Source organism: Tachypleus tridentatus, unplaced genomic scaffold (genome assembly GCF_004210375.1).
Source record: "Tachypleus tridentatus isolate NWPU-2018 unplaced genomic scaffold, ASM421037v1 Hic_cluster_2, whole genome shotgun sequence".
NCBI lineage: Eukaryota > Metazoa > Arthropoda > Merostomata > Xiphosura > Limulidae > Tachypleus > Tachypleus tridentatus.
The window spans coordinates 12,552,610-12,567,417 of NW_027467782.1; the positions used below are offsets into that span (position 1 = coordinate 12,552,610).

A 14,808-nucleotide genomic window follows, 5' to 3' on the forward strand; every position below is an offset into this window, starting at 1 on the left:
CTCTTAACTTTAACCCTCTGTTCCTGGAAACATTTCTTGAGACGTCTCTGAACTAAGTAGTTTAGAAATAGTAGATATTTTATTTTTACCTAAAACATTGAATGAATTTTTATTTCTTAAAAAATTATAGAAGTTGCTGTTTAAGAGATGTTTTCTTGTAGGAAAGACAAATAGAAAGTTCACTAACATAAGTTTCAGTATTAAATGATAAAGAGAAAAACAAACAAACATGCAAATCAGGTACATATTGTAATGATGCTAGGAAAACACTAGGTAAAAAAAATCAATTAAAACAAACAAAATATAGGAGTTTAAGAGTGTTTACAAGAGAATAACTTATTGTTTAATTTTAAAAGTATAATAAAGAGAACAGACTACTAATATTCATCACTGGTACAACTCACTTACCATTTCAAACAATACAATGTTCCTCTTCTACAAGATGGTTCGTGTTTAACCTTCCAGTCCTCTTTACCTCAAAACTAATATCTGTAATGTTAAACATCTTTTTTCTTGATCATTTAATGGGAGTGTGTACAAAGAGAGCATACTCATATCAAGAATTTCAACTTACATTCTTAGTCCAGTGAATAATGTCACTCCATGACCTTTGTTCACTGACAGCATTGGTCATGAAACATTGGTCAGACTTGCGGGGGTCAATTATCTGTTATAGCCGTTCGGTTACTCCCTAAGGACAAGGCGCTGAGGTCATGGTAGCATTGCAAAACTGGATCAAGTAATAGACAATTTACCGACTTTGTTCGGTGAAGTACTCGTGTAATGTGCGTTCTGATTACTGATTTACAGCATATAATGTTCATTTCACAACGTTCACACAATGTTACATGACAACGTTGATTATTCGCTATGAAGTGACTGCATTTTGACGATTTCATAACAGCGTTATGGTATAACGTGACCAAATCACAACCAAATTGTGGCAACACATGACGTTGCAACTCTCATATATGGGACACTGGACATTACTTGGATAAGAGGGGAAAACATTTCATTCTGAAATTCATTCCTAATTATGTAACATCAATTTGGCGCCCCCACCCCCGACGCTGCGCCCGGGGACAGATGTACACCCTTGACCCCCCCCCCCTTCCCTAGCTACGCCACTGGCGAACGTGTAATCTTTTTAAGCCAAAAATCATGAACGGTAGAACTTTCTATTTAAAACACCAATAAAAAGTATTTTAATTAGTAAAGAAAAATCCTACCAGGAATAATATATTTTTGTGTGATAATCCTCCATATGAAACAAGCATCTCAACGTTACTTGTTTCAGATTACCCTTAGTAACTACAAGTACTTCTCATTACTTTCGCCCGGCATGGCCATGTGGTTAAAGCACTCGACTTGTAATCCAAGGGTCGCGGGTTAAAATCCTCGTCGCACCAAACATGCTCGCTCTTTTAGAAGTGGGTGCGTTTTAACGTAACGGTCAATCCCACTATTCGTTGTTAAAAGAGTAACGCAAGAAATTAGCGGTAGGTACTGATGATCAGCTGTCTTCCACCTACTCTTACATTACTAAATTAGGGACGACAAGCGCAGATAGCCCTCAAATAGCCTCAAGCGAAACAAAAACAAATATTGATTTTCATACTTGGATTTTGTATAATTATAGTATATATGTCGATGTGTTTCTTAGTGAATGCCTGGATTTGGTATGATTATAGTAAATATGTGGATGGATTTGGTATGATTATAGTATATATGTCAATGTGTTTCTCAGTGAATACCTGGATATGGTATGATTATAGTAAATATGTGAATGGATTTGGTATGATTATAGTATATATGTCGATGTGTTTCTTTGTGAATACCTGGATTTGGTATGATTATAGTAAATATGTGGATGGATTTGGTATGATTATAGTATATATGTCGATGTGTTTCTTTGTGAATACCTGGATTTGGTATGATTATAGTATATATGTCGATGTGTTTCTCAGTTAATACCTGGATTTGGTATGATTTTTGTATATATGTCGATGTGTTTCTCAGTTAATACCTGGATATGGTATGATTATAGTAAATATGTGGATGGATTTGGTATGATTATAGTATATATGTCGATGTGTTTCTTTGTGAATACCTGGATTTGGTATGATTATAGTATATATGTCGATGTGTTTCTCAGTTAATACCTGGATATGGTATGATTATAGTAAATATGTGGATGGATTTGGTATGATTATAGTATAAATGTCGGTGTGTTTGGTATGATTATAGTATTTATGTCGATGTGTTTCTTAGTGAATACCTGGATTTGGTATGATTATAGTATATATGTCGATGTCTTAGTGAATACCTGGATTTGGTATGTATATATGTGGTATGATTATAGTATTTATGTCGATGTTTTTCTTAGTGAATACCTGGATTTGGTATGATTATAGTATATATGTCGATGTGTTTGGTATGATTATAGTATTGATGTCGATGTGTTTCTTACAGAATACCTGGATATGGTATGATTATAATATAGAGGTCAATGTGTTTCTTAGTAAATACCTGGATTTGGTATAGTTACGGTGTTCACGTCAATGTGTTTCTTAATGAATACCTGGATTTGGTATACATATGTTGATGTGTTTCTTAATGAATATCTGGATTTGGTATGATTATGGTATATATGTCGATGTGTTTCTTAGTGAATCGTTTCGGTAATCCAATTAGGTATTTGCTTATGTATTTGACATAATAATTGCAGGATGACAAAAGTGAAGTTATTTATTTCTAAAATTTTAATGTATTTGTTTGTTTGACATTATGCCTTTTTTATGAAGTGTCCATTATTACTATTTTTTGCATCGATGTTTTTTTTTTAATTTGAAAATTGGGGTTTCGTCTTATATCTTTATAGAATTGCTTTGTTTTTCTTTAGTAAATGTAAGACTCAATATCTTGGTATAATAATTTTTAGCCATCAAAATACTTTGATTTCACGAATTCATGTTCATTCCGACATACATCTATTTATTAAATATTATTTGTGTTACATTAACATGAATAGTACATAGTATTTCTGTAAATATTGCAATCTCTTTGAAGTTTGATTTAGTTATTAATATTTTAACTTCAACTGCATCATAACACAATTTTATATAAACTCGTTTTATAGTATTTGTCTGTATTTGGAAAGATTATGGAAACAATATATATTTACATAAGTATAATATAAATGGTAAAACAACATGCGGAAACTAAAATGTCTTTGTAGTTTTTCTTATATGAATGAAAGCAGCTAGAAAAGGTTAATGGCATTGGTTCACTTCAATATATTTACGTACAAAATTATACATACGTATTATAATGTACATCTGACGAGCCGATGATTTATTTTGCGTTGTTGTTTTGATTAAGCACAAAGCTACAATGGGCTGTCTGTGCTTTGCCCACCACGAGTATCGAAACCCGGTTCTTAGCGTTTTAAGTCCGCAGACATACCGTTGAGTTACTGGGGGACGTTTATTTTTATTTTTTGCGATGTAGTACAAGTTCAAATAGCCGGAACTTTTAATTTTAATTTAAAAGTTAATTTAATGTGAATGTGTATCAAATTTATAATAATTGCCAACAAGATTCATACACACAAAAACAATATCAAGTCCTCTATCTGGCATGATAATAACTTTCAAGTTGATATAGATGCAGTTCACTTAACGAGGAAACTAGCTAACTCTATTATTCGCTGGACTCACGCCGTTTATAAGCTGACTTTTAACCGCGGAAAATATCTAATGTCCTCGTAAAAATACTATCGTCTAAAGTTAAATGGTTTGCAGTGTTCGACATCAATGAACGTTCTTGGTCAAATATAGGTAGTTTTTTTTCGATTAATAAGCGTTTATAACAGTTATCAGTTCTGAGGTTTATAGTATACTAACTGTTACAAACTAACAATATATGCTATTTCTCAGCGAGTTTGATGACTATCTTTCATAATCATTAGACAAGGTTCAAATTTCAGTTGGCAACAATACTGGCAGTAACTAGAACTTAAACACACATATCTGCAATTGATGATTCTTTACTCTAGAATCTTCTACAAATTTATAAAATAGAGGAGAATTTCGCAATACATATTTAACACAAGAAGTGGCGTATATTTCTAAATATTAATATACATTTAACTAAAAGAATCGTTCATATTAAAATAAATATATGTTAATGAAATGCCGTTACAATCGAAACTACGTGAACTAAACCCAGGGTTTGTTTGCTTGTTTTTGAATTTCGCACAAAGCTACTCGAGCTAATCTGTGCTAGCTGTCCCTAATTTAGCAGTGTAAGACTGGAGAGATGATAGCTAGTCATCACCGCCAACTCTTGGGCTACTCTTTTACCAACGAATAGTGGGATTGACCGTCACATTATAATCGGGATTCGAGCCCACGACTCCTCAGATTAAGAGTCGAGTGCCTTATCCACCTGGCCATGCCGGGCCCAGATTTTGGAGATGACAATGTTTAAGGTACTAGCAAATATTGTTTCCAATATTTATGGTCTTTTTGAGTTCTTCATTATTCATCATCTAGTAACCTAAAGAAAATAAAAGAAATCTATACAGTAAATAGTTGGTCAAAATCATAAATTTGGCCAAGGAGAACAATATTATTCACACACTCAAATAATCTTGGTTACAAAATAATAAGTTTAAAATGACTTGAAGACTTTATAAATATTTCTCCTCGGGAAATATGTACGTAGTGCTGTGGCGACATGTAACTGATAAGTAAATAAATATTTATATATACAATCCAGTTATGTTGCGTGTATAAAGCATTTTAATATACAATGTTTGGGATTAAAAAACCAACTGTGTGCCTTTGATAAGAAGAAAGCCACCCGGCAAAGAGCATGGTAAGTCAGTGGATGTGCAACGTGAAAACACGGGTTTCGACCTCGACGCAGATAGCCCTTGAGTAGCTTTGCGCGAAATTCAAAAACAAACAAACAAACAAACCGCCCCTTTAGGCATAGAACATGAGGTTTAGGTAATTCATTTTATTTTATCTTTTCAACATTATCAATGTCTCCCACTGGTACAGCGGTAAGTCTACGGATTTACAATTCTAAAATCATGGGTTTGATTCCCTTCGATGGACTCAGCAGATGGCCTGATGTGGCTTTACTGCAGGAAAACACATACGCATCACTGATAGCCTGTATTTTTAAGAAAACAAAAAAGCAGCAAATGTTTTGAATTTCGCACAAAGCTACCCGAGGGCTATCTGCGCTAGCCGTCCCTAATTTAGCACTGTAAGACTAGAGGGAAGGCAACTAGTCATCACCACCCACCGCCAATTCATGGGCTACTCTTTTACCAACAAATAGTGGGATTGAAAGTAACATTATAACGCCTCTACGGCTGAAAGGGCGAGCATGTTTGGCGCGATGGGGATGCGAACCCGCGATCCTTGGATTACGAGTCGCACGCCTTAACGCATTTGGCCATGCCGGGCCTAAAAATAATTAAACATGCCATTATTGATTCATTTTTCTAATTACTTGTCATTTGCTACCCAGTGGCTCAGCGGAATGTTTGTGGACTTACAACGCTAAAATTCGGCTCTCAATAGCCGTGGTGGGCTGAGCCTAGATAACCTATTGTGTAGCTTTGTGCTTAATTCAAAACAACAACAACAAACTTGTCATTTAGGTTTTATTGCATATAACGTAACTAATTTTATTTGAATTAATTTTGGAAAAATTAATAAAAAATAAAGTGGTTGCAAGAATTATGAAAAATGTGTTAAAAGTGGATTACTTAAACATTTGTTAATTTTAGAAAGTATATTCATTTTTCTTTTCGTTTTTGTAAAGTGTCGCTTGTTCCTAGCTGAATTTGATTGGTTATATCACATTGTTCTATTCTGAGATATTGAATTGCGATTGCTTAGCGAAATAGAACGTTTTAACCGTTGTGGAAGAATCATTTAAACGTAAGTACTCTTAGTTATCTATAACAACATAAATTTGAGAAATTCAGAAAACTCTTGGTAATATCAAAAGCTTTACCATCCTTTTACGTTTTGAAAATCCAGAACTTTTATTTAGTTTTGTGTTTTTAATTTAGTGATTTATTGAGTTTTAAGTTTACGCTCTTCCAAACATTAGGCTTAAGATGGCTAATGTGATTAGAAAAAGCTTAAGAAATGGACTACAAAAGGTTTCATCAAAAATTGTAATGTAAGTATGTATGATTCACATAATTATGTTTGATTTATATTAATTTGAAAAAAGTAGGCTACTATGTTTAACCAACACATTTTTCCTTTAACTATAATGGTATGAATTAACAGTGAATTTTTATTATGCATAAAAAGCGCTTCGTACGTCATAAATGATGCATCAAACAATCAAACTGCTTTCTGGAACACGTTCTCATTATGCGGTAAGTTACAGCTACTACTCTGTAGGTAGGAATTTTATACCAACTGCAGAACTTCGTGCTTATCGTGTATGAATTAGCTTATCATTTATCCATGAAAAAAAAAATTAAGTTAGTCTGGTGCTGCAAAGGAGAATGTGTTGAATCAAAAGCAAGGAATAAAACGAAAGTACAAAAACAAATACATCGAATACGGTTTTATCGCTTTGGAATCGGAACATTCTCAATTACCATTCTGCCTACTCTCCAATGCAGCTTTATCGAACGAAGCGCTTGTTCCCAGCAAAGTGAAGAGACACTTGGAAACAAAACATTCAGCTGTGAAGGATAGACCAAAAGATTACTTCGAGAATCTCGCGGTTCAACAACATGAGCGATCAAGGAAGCTTGTGAAATAGATGAAGCTGTTCGAAAAAGGATTGATTGCAAGTTATAAGGTTTTTCAGTTGTTTGCAAAACGCAAGAAAGCGCATGCGGAGGCCAAATCAGTCATTGTGCCAGCATTAGCAATCATTGTTGAAACTATGCTTGGAACGGATGCTGCCAAAAAGGTTAAGTAAGTTCCACTGTCCAGTGACACAATTTCACTCAGAATTGTAGACTTATCGTTGGATTTGAAGGATCAAGTTTGCGAACACTTGGAAGCGCCTGAAGATGAATTGTCTCTGCTCTGGTCTCTTGAAGTTGATGAATCTTCTGACGTTAGTGGAAAATCTCAAGTTCTGACTTTTGTTCGATTCATAAAAGATGGAAAATCGTAAACGAATACTAATTTTGCAAAGATTTAAAAAGTACAGGAAAGGCCAAGACATTTTCGAGTTGGTGAATGAAAACATTTTGCTCTTCAAATTACATTGGAATAACTGTGTCAGCGTTTGCACCGATGGCTGTTCTTCAATGTAAGGTAAAAAGAAGGGATTCGTCATTCTGGTGCGCCAACAAAATCCAAACATTAGGATTGTTCACTGCATGATTCACAGAGAGGTGCTCGCCTCCAAATCTTTACTGAAAGATTTGCAGTCTGTTATGAATCAAGTTATTCAAGTAGTAAATTTCAAGTCTCGGCCACTTTAGTCTCGACTTTTCTCTCTTCTCTGTAAGGCGATGGATTCAGACTACAAAAAGCTTTGTTTTTTGTTTGTTTTTGGAATTTCGCACAAAGCTACTCGAGGGCTATCTGTGCTAGCCCTCCCTAATTTAGCAGTGTAAAACTAGAGGGAAGGCAGCTAGTCATCAACACCCACCGCTAACTCTTGGGCTACTCTTTTACCAACGAAAAGTGGGATTGACCGTCCCATTATAACGCCCCCACGGCTGAATAAGCGAGCATTTTAGCGGGACTCGGATGCGAACCCGCGACCCTCAGATTACGAGACCTAACTGATTCTGAAGTCTGGGGACCAAGCAGACCTAAGAGCCTTACACCTTATTGGACAGAGTGGCAGAATCCACTAATGATTAGCTAAGCACCACTTTTGTACCAGTGGTGCAGACATGGCAGTCAGCTTCCAAAACATTGTTATCAAGAAAGATGAATGGTAGGCCCTTCAGTATCAAGAACCCTCTCCCTAAGTGTCTTATCATAATGTGTCTATAAACAATGAGCCACAAGTAGTGTATGTGCATTGGTCTGTGCAAAATATCACTATATCTCTAAGCCAGAGAAGCCCTGTGAGAGTTGAGGTTGTCCTAAAGGACAGCTGAATGTTGGGTGGCAGAGAAACACGTCTTCCAGAACTCAGTACCACAAATAACAAATACAACACCTTTGGAATCATTGTTGCTAGTAGCCAACAAACTGTGAAGATCTTATTGTCAGTAGTGTCATCAATAACAACAGAGGGATAAACAAAGGGATCACTGGACTACTGGCAGTGTTAAATATGAGGCCAGTGACCAAGAGGTTCTGAAGATTGCATCAGTTGCAGATGATGGCTGACTTGTAAATGAAACCATCAACATTCATTGCCATAGTCCTGACAGTGATGCAAGTTCAATTTTTTAAAGTATGCACGTCAGGAAATATCCACAAAAACTTGGACCATGTATAACTGCAAATATCTACTGCAGTAACACCACCAGCTGCTGACAGAGCTGGCTTAAGCCAGCCAAAGTTTAGACTGAGCTAGAGAAATAATAAGAGACACCATAGCAGCCAAGTGGTGTTCCACTGCCACTATAGAGGGTGTGATGTTGGATATGAAGTGTGAGTGATGAAAGCTAGACCTCATTTCTGCTGCTTAGGTTAGTATAAATTTTCCCCATGTGCAGGAGGTGGACAAAAAAAAGTTGCCTTTTTAATTTGTTATATCTTTTGTTAGATAACAGAAAAATATCTAAAACATACGTTTTTAGAACACACTTGATGAGATCTGTTCAAATATGATCTTAAATCCTAATTTTAACAATTGTAGGCAACTAGGAATAAGAATATCTAAGAAACTGTAGCAGGGTGCACATCACTTCTTATGATAAAATGTCACAAAATCATAAAACGTTCAGGTATTTACAAAAGCCATGTAAAATTAGGATTTGATATCATATTTGATAAAATAGCACATTCTAAAAACATAGTTTTTACAAATTTTTCTATTATTTATTAAAAGACATAACAAATTAACATTTTAAAAGGGGCAACTTCTTTTGTTCACTCCCTGTATGTGTATATATATATATATTTAATTGAGTGATATATAAGCATCGTGGTATTTTCTCTTTTATTATTTGCTTTTCTCTTCTGATATATTGTTTTTGGTATTTAAGAATGAGTAATTGATTAAAGTATAAATAATTTGCAGTGGCTGGCTAGTGGGTTTGATTTATTTGGTTTTATAATGTAAACATACCAATTTCAGTACATATGTCCCTACATTTTTTTTATTATAATCATTATGTTAGTACTGAATTTCTTCAAAAGATTAATTTGTTTAGTATGTATTATTAAGTGTTATTTTATATATACTTTTAAATTTTTTTAGAAGTAATTTTATTTAATGTATAAAGGCTTAATTTTTGATCTAATGCTGATTTGTTCTTCATTTGTCATAGAGCAAAAGAAGTTATTAATTTATCTATCTTTAGTTCATCTAAAGAATAGCTTCCTCTTATGTCATGAGTTGTTATTCAAGGGTTATTTTGCATTTCATTGTTTGCAGTTTTATGTATTATTCTTAAACATTATTTTTCATTGTAACTATACATTAAATGTATATTATTTAAATCATTTTTTGTATTGAGATTGAAATTTGTATTTTCTGCTATGTTAAAATTTATTTTGTATAATCATTATGGAAGGGTTTTTCTTTATTGCATTTCTTTGTTAAAAGTTTCTGAAGTGTTCATTATAGGGTTTATATAGTTGTTCTGTACTTTGGTGGTAAATTTCTGTGTTGTAAGGCGTGTTAATAAAATTATGATATTGAATTCTTTTTATGGAGAATTTTTAAAATTAGGATGCTGTATCGAGTTCTTTGTCTAAGGGTTGTGCTGTCTTTGTCATAAGTGTTCAAAAGAATGGTAAAAACTTAACACACTGTGTAACCATGGTTCAACTTTGAATTTTATATTTTTGAAAGTTAAAATTATCTACTAGTTTGAAGAAAAGCCTGAATTAGGGGAGAGAGAAAAATATTGTGTGTACAAATAAATGCATGTAATTTAAAAACAACAAGGAATATGCCAGTATGTTGAGACTGTCCTATCCACTGTACTAAACCCTAAAATAATAACAAAACACTCAAAGCCATCCCTTATTATTCAGATATGTAATGTGTCTTCCCCTTAACTTCCTCAGATTAACTGCATGTACTACATCTGAAAGCAATCCTTTTGAGGGGTCAGCTACCCTGTTAGAAAAATGAAGTTGTCTTAGTTAAAGACAACTGTTACGTTTATAATTTCCCTTAACAGTCTTAAACACCTTAATCAGTATTTGACATAGTATGTTTTTTGAATTTATAATTTGTTCTGTGTGTGTGTGTGTATGTAATTTGATGTTGTTTAAGTTATCTTTCTCCTTACCATTGTATTGAGCTTACACCTATTCTGCTCATGGTGTAATGGGCCTCTTGATGAATCAAGACTCATGTTAATGTAACACTTGTTACAAAGAACAAGAGAACTCGTAATTAATATAACACTTGTTACAAAGAACAAGACAATCAGACAATTAACACTTGTTACAAAGAACAAGAGACACTCATGTTGATATAACAAAGAACTTGTTACAAAGAACAAGACAATCATGTTAATATAACATTTGTTACAAAGAACAAGAAAACTCATTAATATAAAACTTGGAACAATAAGCAGGAGACACTCGTGTTAATGTGACACTTGTTACAAAGAACAAGACACACTCGTTATAATTTAACACTTTTACACAGAAAGAGACACTCATGTTAATGTTACACTTGTTACAAAGAACAAGAGACACTAATATTAGGTTAATACTTATTGCAAAGAACAAAGAACAAGAGAAATCGTTTTAATATAACACTTGTTACAAAGAACAAGAGACATTCATCTTAATGTAACACTTGTTGCAAAGAACAAAAAACAGTCATGTTAATCTAACACTTGTTTCAAAGAAAAGAGAAATCTTGTTATTATAACACTTGTTAGAAAGAACAAGAGACATTCATGTTAATGTAACACTTGTTACAAAGAACAAGAAACAATCATGTTAATCTAACACATGTTTCAAAGAACAAGAGACACTGATGTCAATACAACAAGTGTTATATTAACATGATTGTTTTCTTGTTCTTTTAACAAGTGTTTCATTAAAACGAGTTCTATTGTTCTTTATAAAAGTGTTTCATTAACATGAGTTCTATTGTTCTTTATAAAAGTGTTTCATTAACATGAGTTCTCTTGTTCTTTGTAACAAGTGTTATATTAACATGTTCTCTTGTTCTTTGTCACATGTGTTACATAAACATGGGTGTCTCTTTTTTTTGTAACTAGTGTTACTTAAACGCGAGTTCTCTTGTTCTTTATAACAAGTGTTATAATAACGTGAGTGTTTCTTGTTTTTTTGTAACAAGTGTTACATTAACATGATTGTATCTTGTTCTTTGTAACAAGTGATATATTAACATGATTGTTTCTTGTTCTTTTATTAACATGAGTGTCTCTTGTTCTTTGTAACAAGTGTAACATAAAGATGATTGTCTCTTCTTTTTGTAACAAGTTTTATATTAGCATGAGTTCTCTTATTCTTTGAAACAAGTGTTATATTAACAATAATTGTTTCTTGTTTTTTCTAACAAGTGTTACAATAACACGAGTTTCTCTTGTTCTTTGTAACAAGTGTTAGATTAACACGAGTATCTTTGTTTTTTGTAACAAGTGTCACATTAACAGGAATGTCTTGTTCTTTATTACAAGTTCTCTATTAACACGACTTCTCTTGTTCTTTGTAGCAAGTGTTACATTAACATGAGTGTCGTGTTCTTTGTAACAAGTGTTGTATTAACATGTTACTTGTTACAAAGTACAAGAGTTACAAACTAGCTCATGTTAATGTAACACTTGTTACAAAGATCTAGAGACACTCATGTTAATGTAACACTTGTTGGAAAGAACAAGAAACAATCATATAAATCTAACACTTGTTACAAAGAACAAGAGACACTCATGTTTATCTAACACTTGTTACAATGTACAAGAGACTCTCATGTTAACGTAACACTTGTTACAAAGAACAAGAGAACTCGTATTGATATAAAACTTCTTACAAAGAACTAGAGACACTCATGTTAATATAACACTTATTACAAAGAACAAGAAACAATCATATCAATGTAACACTTGTTACAACGAACAAGAAGTCGTGTTAATATAACAGTTGTTACAAAAAACAAGAGACAATCATGTTAATGTAACACTTGTTACAAAGAACAAGACAATCATGTTAATGTAACACTTGTTACAAAGAACAAGACAATCATGTTAATATAACACTTGTTACAAAGAACAAGACAATCATGTTAATATAACATTTGTTACAAAGAACAAGAAAACTCATAAATATAAAACTTGGAACAATAAGCAGGAGACACTCGTGTTAATGTGACACTTGTTACAAAGAACAAGACACACTCGTTATAATTTAACACTTTTTACACAGAAAGAGACACTCATGTTAATGTTACACTTGTTACAAAGAACAAGAGACACTAATATTAGGTTAATACTTATTGCAAAGAACAAGAGAAATCGTTTTAATATAACACTTGTTACAAAGAACAAGAGACATTCATCTTAATGTAACACTTGTTGCAAAGAACAAAAAAACAGTCATGTTAATCTAACACTTGTTTCAAAGAACAAGAGAAATCTTGTTATTATAACACTTGTTAGAAAGAACAAGAGACATTCATGTTAATGTAACACTTGTTACAAAGAACAAGAAACAATCATGTTAATCTAACACATGTTTCAAAGAACAAGAGACACTGATGTCAATACAACAAGTGTTATATTAACATGATTGTTTCTTGTTCTTTTTAACAAGTGTTTCATTAACACGAGTTCTATTGTTCTTTATAAAAGTGTTTCATTAACATGAGTTCTATTGTTCTTTATAAAAGTGTTACATTAACATGAGTAAAAGTGTTCTTGTTCTTTGTAACAAGTGTTATATTAACATGTCTCTTGTTCTTTGTCACATGTGTTACATAAACATGGGTGTCTCTTGTTTTTTTTGTAACTAGTGTTACATAAACGCGAGTTCTCTTGTTCTTTATAACAAGTGTTATAATAACGTGAGTGTTTTTTGTAACAAGTGTTACATTAACATAATTGTATCTTGTTCTTTGTATCAAGTGATATATTAACATGATTGTTTCTTGTTCTTTGTAACAAGTGTTACATTAACATGAGTCTCTTGTTCTTTGTAACAAGTGTAACATAAAGATGATTGTCTCTCTTTTTTTGTAACAAGTTTTATATTAGCATGAGTTCTCTTATTCTTTGAAACAAGTGTTATATTAACATCATTGTTTCTTGTTTTTTCTAACAAGTGTTACAATAACACGAGTTTCTCTTGTTCTTTGTAACAAGTGTTAGATTAACACGAGTATCTTTGTTTTTTGTAACAAGTGTTACATTAACAGGAATGTCTTGTTCTTTATTACAAGTGCTCTATTAACACGACTTCTCTTGTTCTTTGTAGCAAGTGTTACATTAACATGAGTGTCGTGTTCTTTGTAACAAGTGTTGTATTAACATGTTACTTGTTACAAAGTACAAGAGACTCATGTTAATGTAACACTTGTTACAAAGAACTAGAGACACTCATGTTAATGTAACACTTGTTGGAAAGAACAAGAAACAATCATATCAATCTAACACTTGTTACAAAGAACAAGAGACACTCATGTTTTATCTAACACTTGTTACAATGTACAAGAGACTCTCATGTTAATATAACACTTGTTACAAAGAACAAGAAACACTCATGTTAATGTAACACTTGTTACAAAGAACAAGACAGTCGTGTTAATATAACAGTTGTTACAAAGAACAAGAGACAATCATGTTAATATAACATTTGTTACAAAAGAGACAAGAGACAAAGAACAAGAGACATCATGTTTATGTAACACTTTTACAAAGAACAAGAGACATGTTAATATAACACTTGTTACAAAGAACAAGAGACACTCATGTTACTCATGTAATAACTTGTTACAAAGAACAAGAGAACTCGTGTTTATATTAACACTTGTTACAAAGAACATGAAACACTCATGTTAATGTAACACTTGTTACAAAGAACAAGAGAACTCATGTGTTTATGTAACACTTGTTATAAAGAACATGAGACAAGTGTTCATATTAATGTAACACTTGTTATATTAACATCAGTGTCTCTTGTTCTTTGTAACAAGTGTTATATTAACATGATTTCTCTTGTTCTTTGTAACAAGTGTTAGATTAACATGACTGTTTTTTTGTTCTGTTACAACAAGTGTTCTTTATTACAAATTAATGATTTCTCTTGTTCTTTGTAACAAGTGTTAAATTAACATGAGTGTCGTGTTTTTGTAACAAGTGTTGTATTAACATGTTACTTGTTACAAAGTACAAGACTCATGTTAATGTAACACTTGTTACTTGAACAAGAGAACTTGTATTAATATAACACTTGTTACAAAGAACAAGACACTCATGTTAATGTAACAATTGTTACAAAGAACAAGAAAATCATATCAATGTAACACTTGTTACAAAGAACAAGAGACACTCATGTTAATATAACACTTGTTACAAAGAACAAGAGACACTCATGTTAATGTAACACTTGTTACAAAGAACAAGACAATCATGTTAATATAACATTTGTTACAAAGAACAAGAGAACTCGTGTTAATGTAATACTTGTTATA

General features: G+C 32.6%; 2 long non-coding RNA genes across 2 annotated transcripts; one reads left to right on the forward strand and one right to left on the reverse strand.

Annotated features, from left to right (window-relative positions):
• Window positions 1–925: 925 nt before the first annotated feature.
• On the reverse strand, window positions 926–3,270 carry LOC143243133 (uncharacterized). Its single transcript, XR_013024006.1, has 2 exons — window positions 2,394–3,270; window positions 926–2,278 (listed from the first exon to the last, which is right to left on the reverse strand). It is a non-coding gene; the product is annotated as an uncharacterized LOC143243133 (long non-coding RNA).
• A 2,518-nt stretch (window positions 3,271–5,788) lies between these two features.
• LOC143243134 (uncharacterized) lies at window positions 5,789–9,835 on the forward strand. The gene is made up of 2 exons (XR_013024007.1): window positions 5,789–5,963; window positions 6,139–9,835. It is a non-coding gene; the product is annotated as an uncharacterized LOC143243134 (long non-coding RNA).
• Window positions 9,836–14,808: the final 4,973 nt, after the last annotated feature.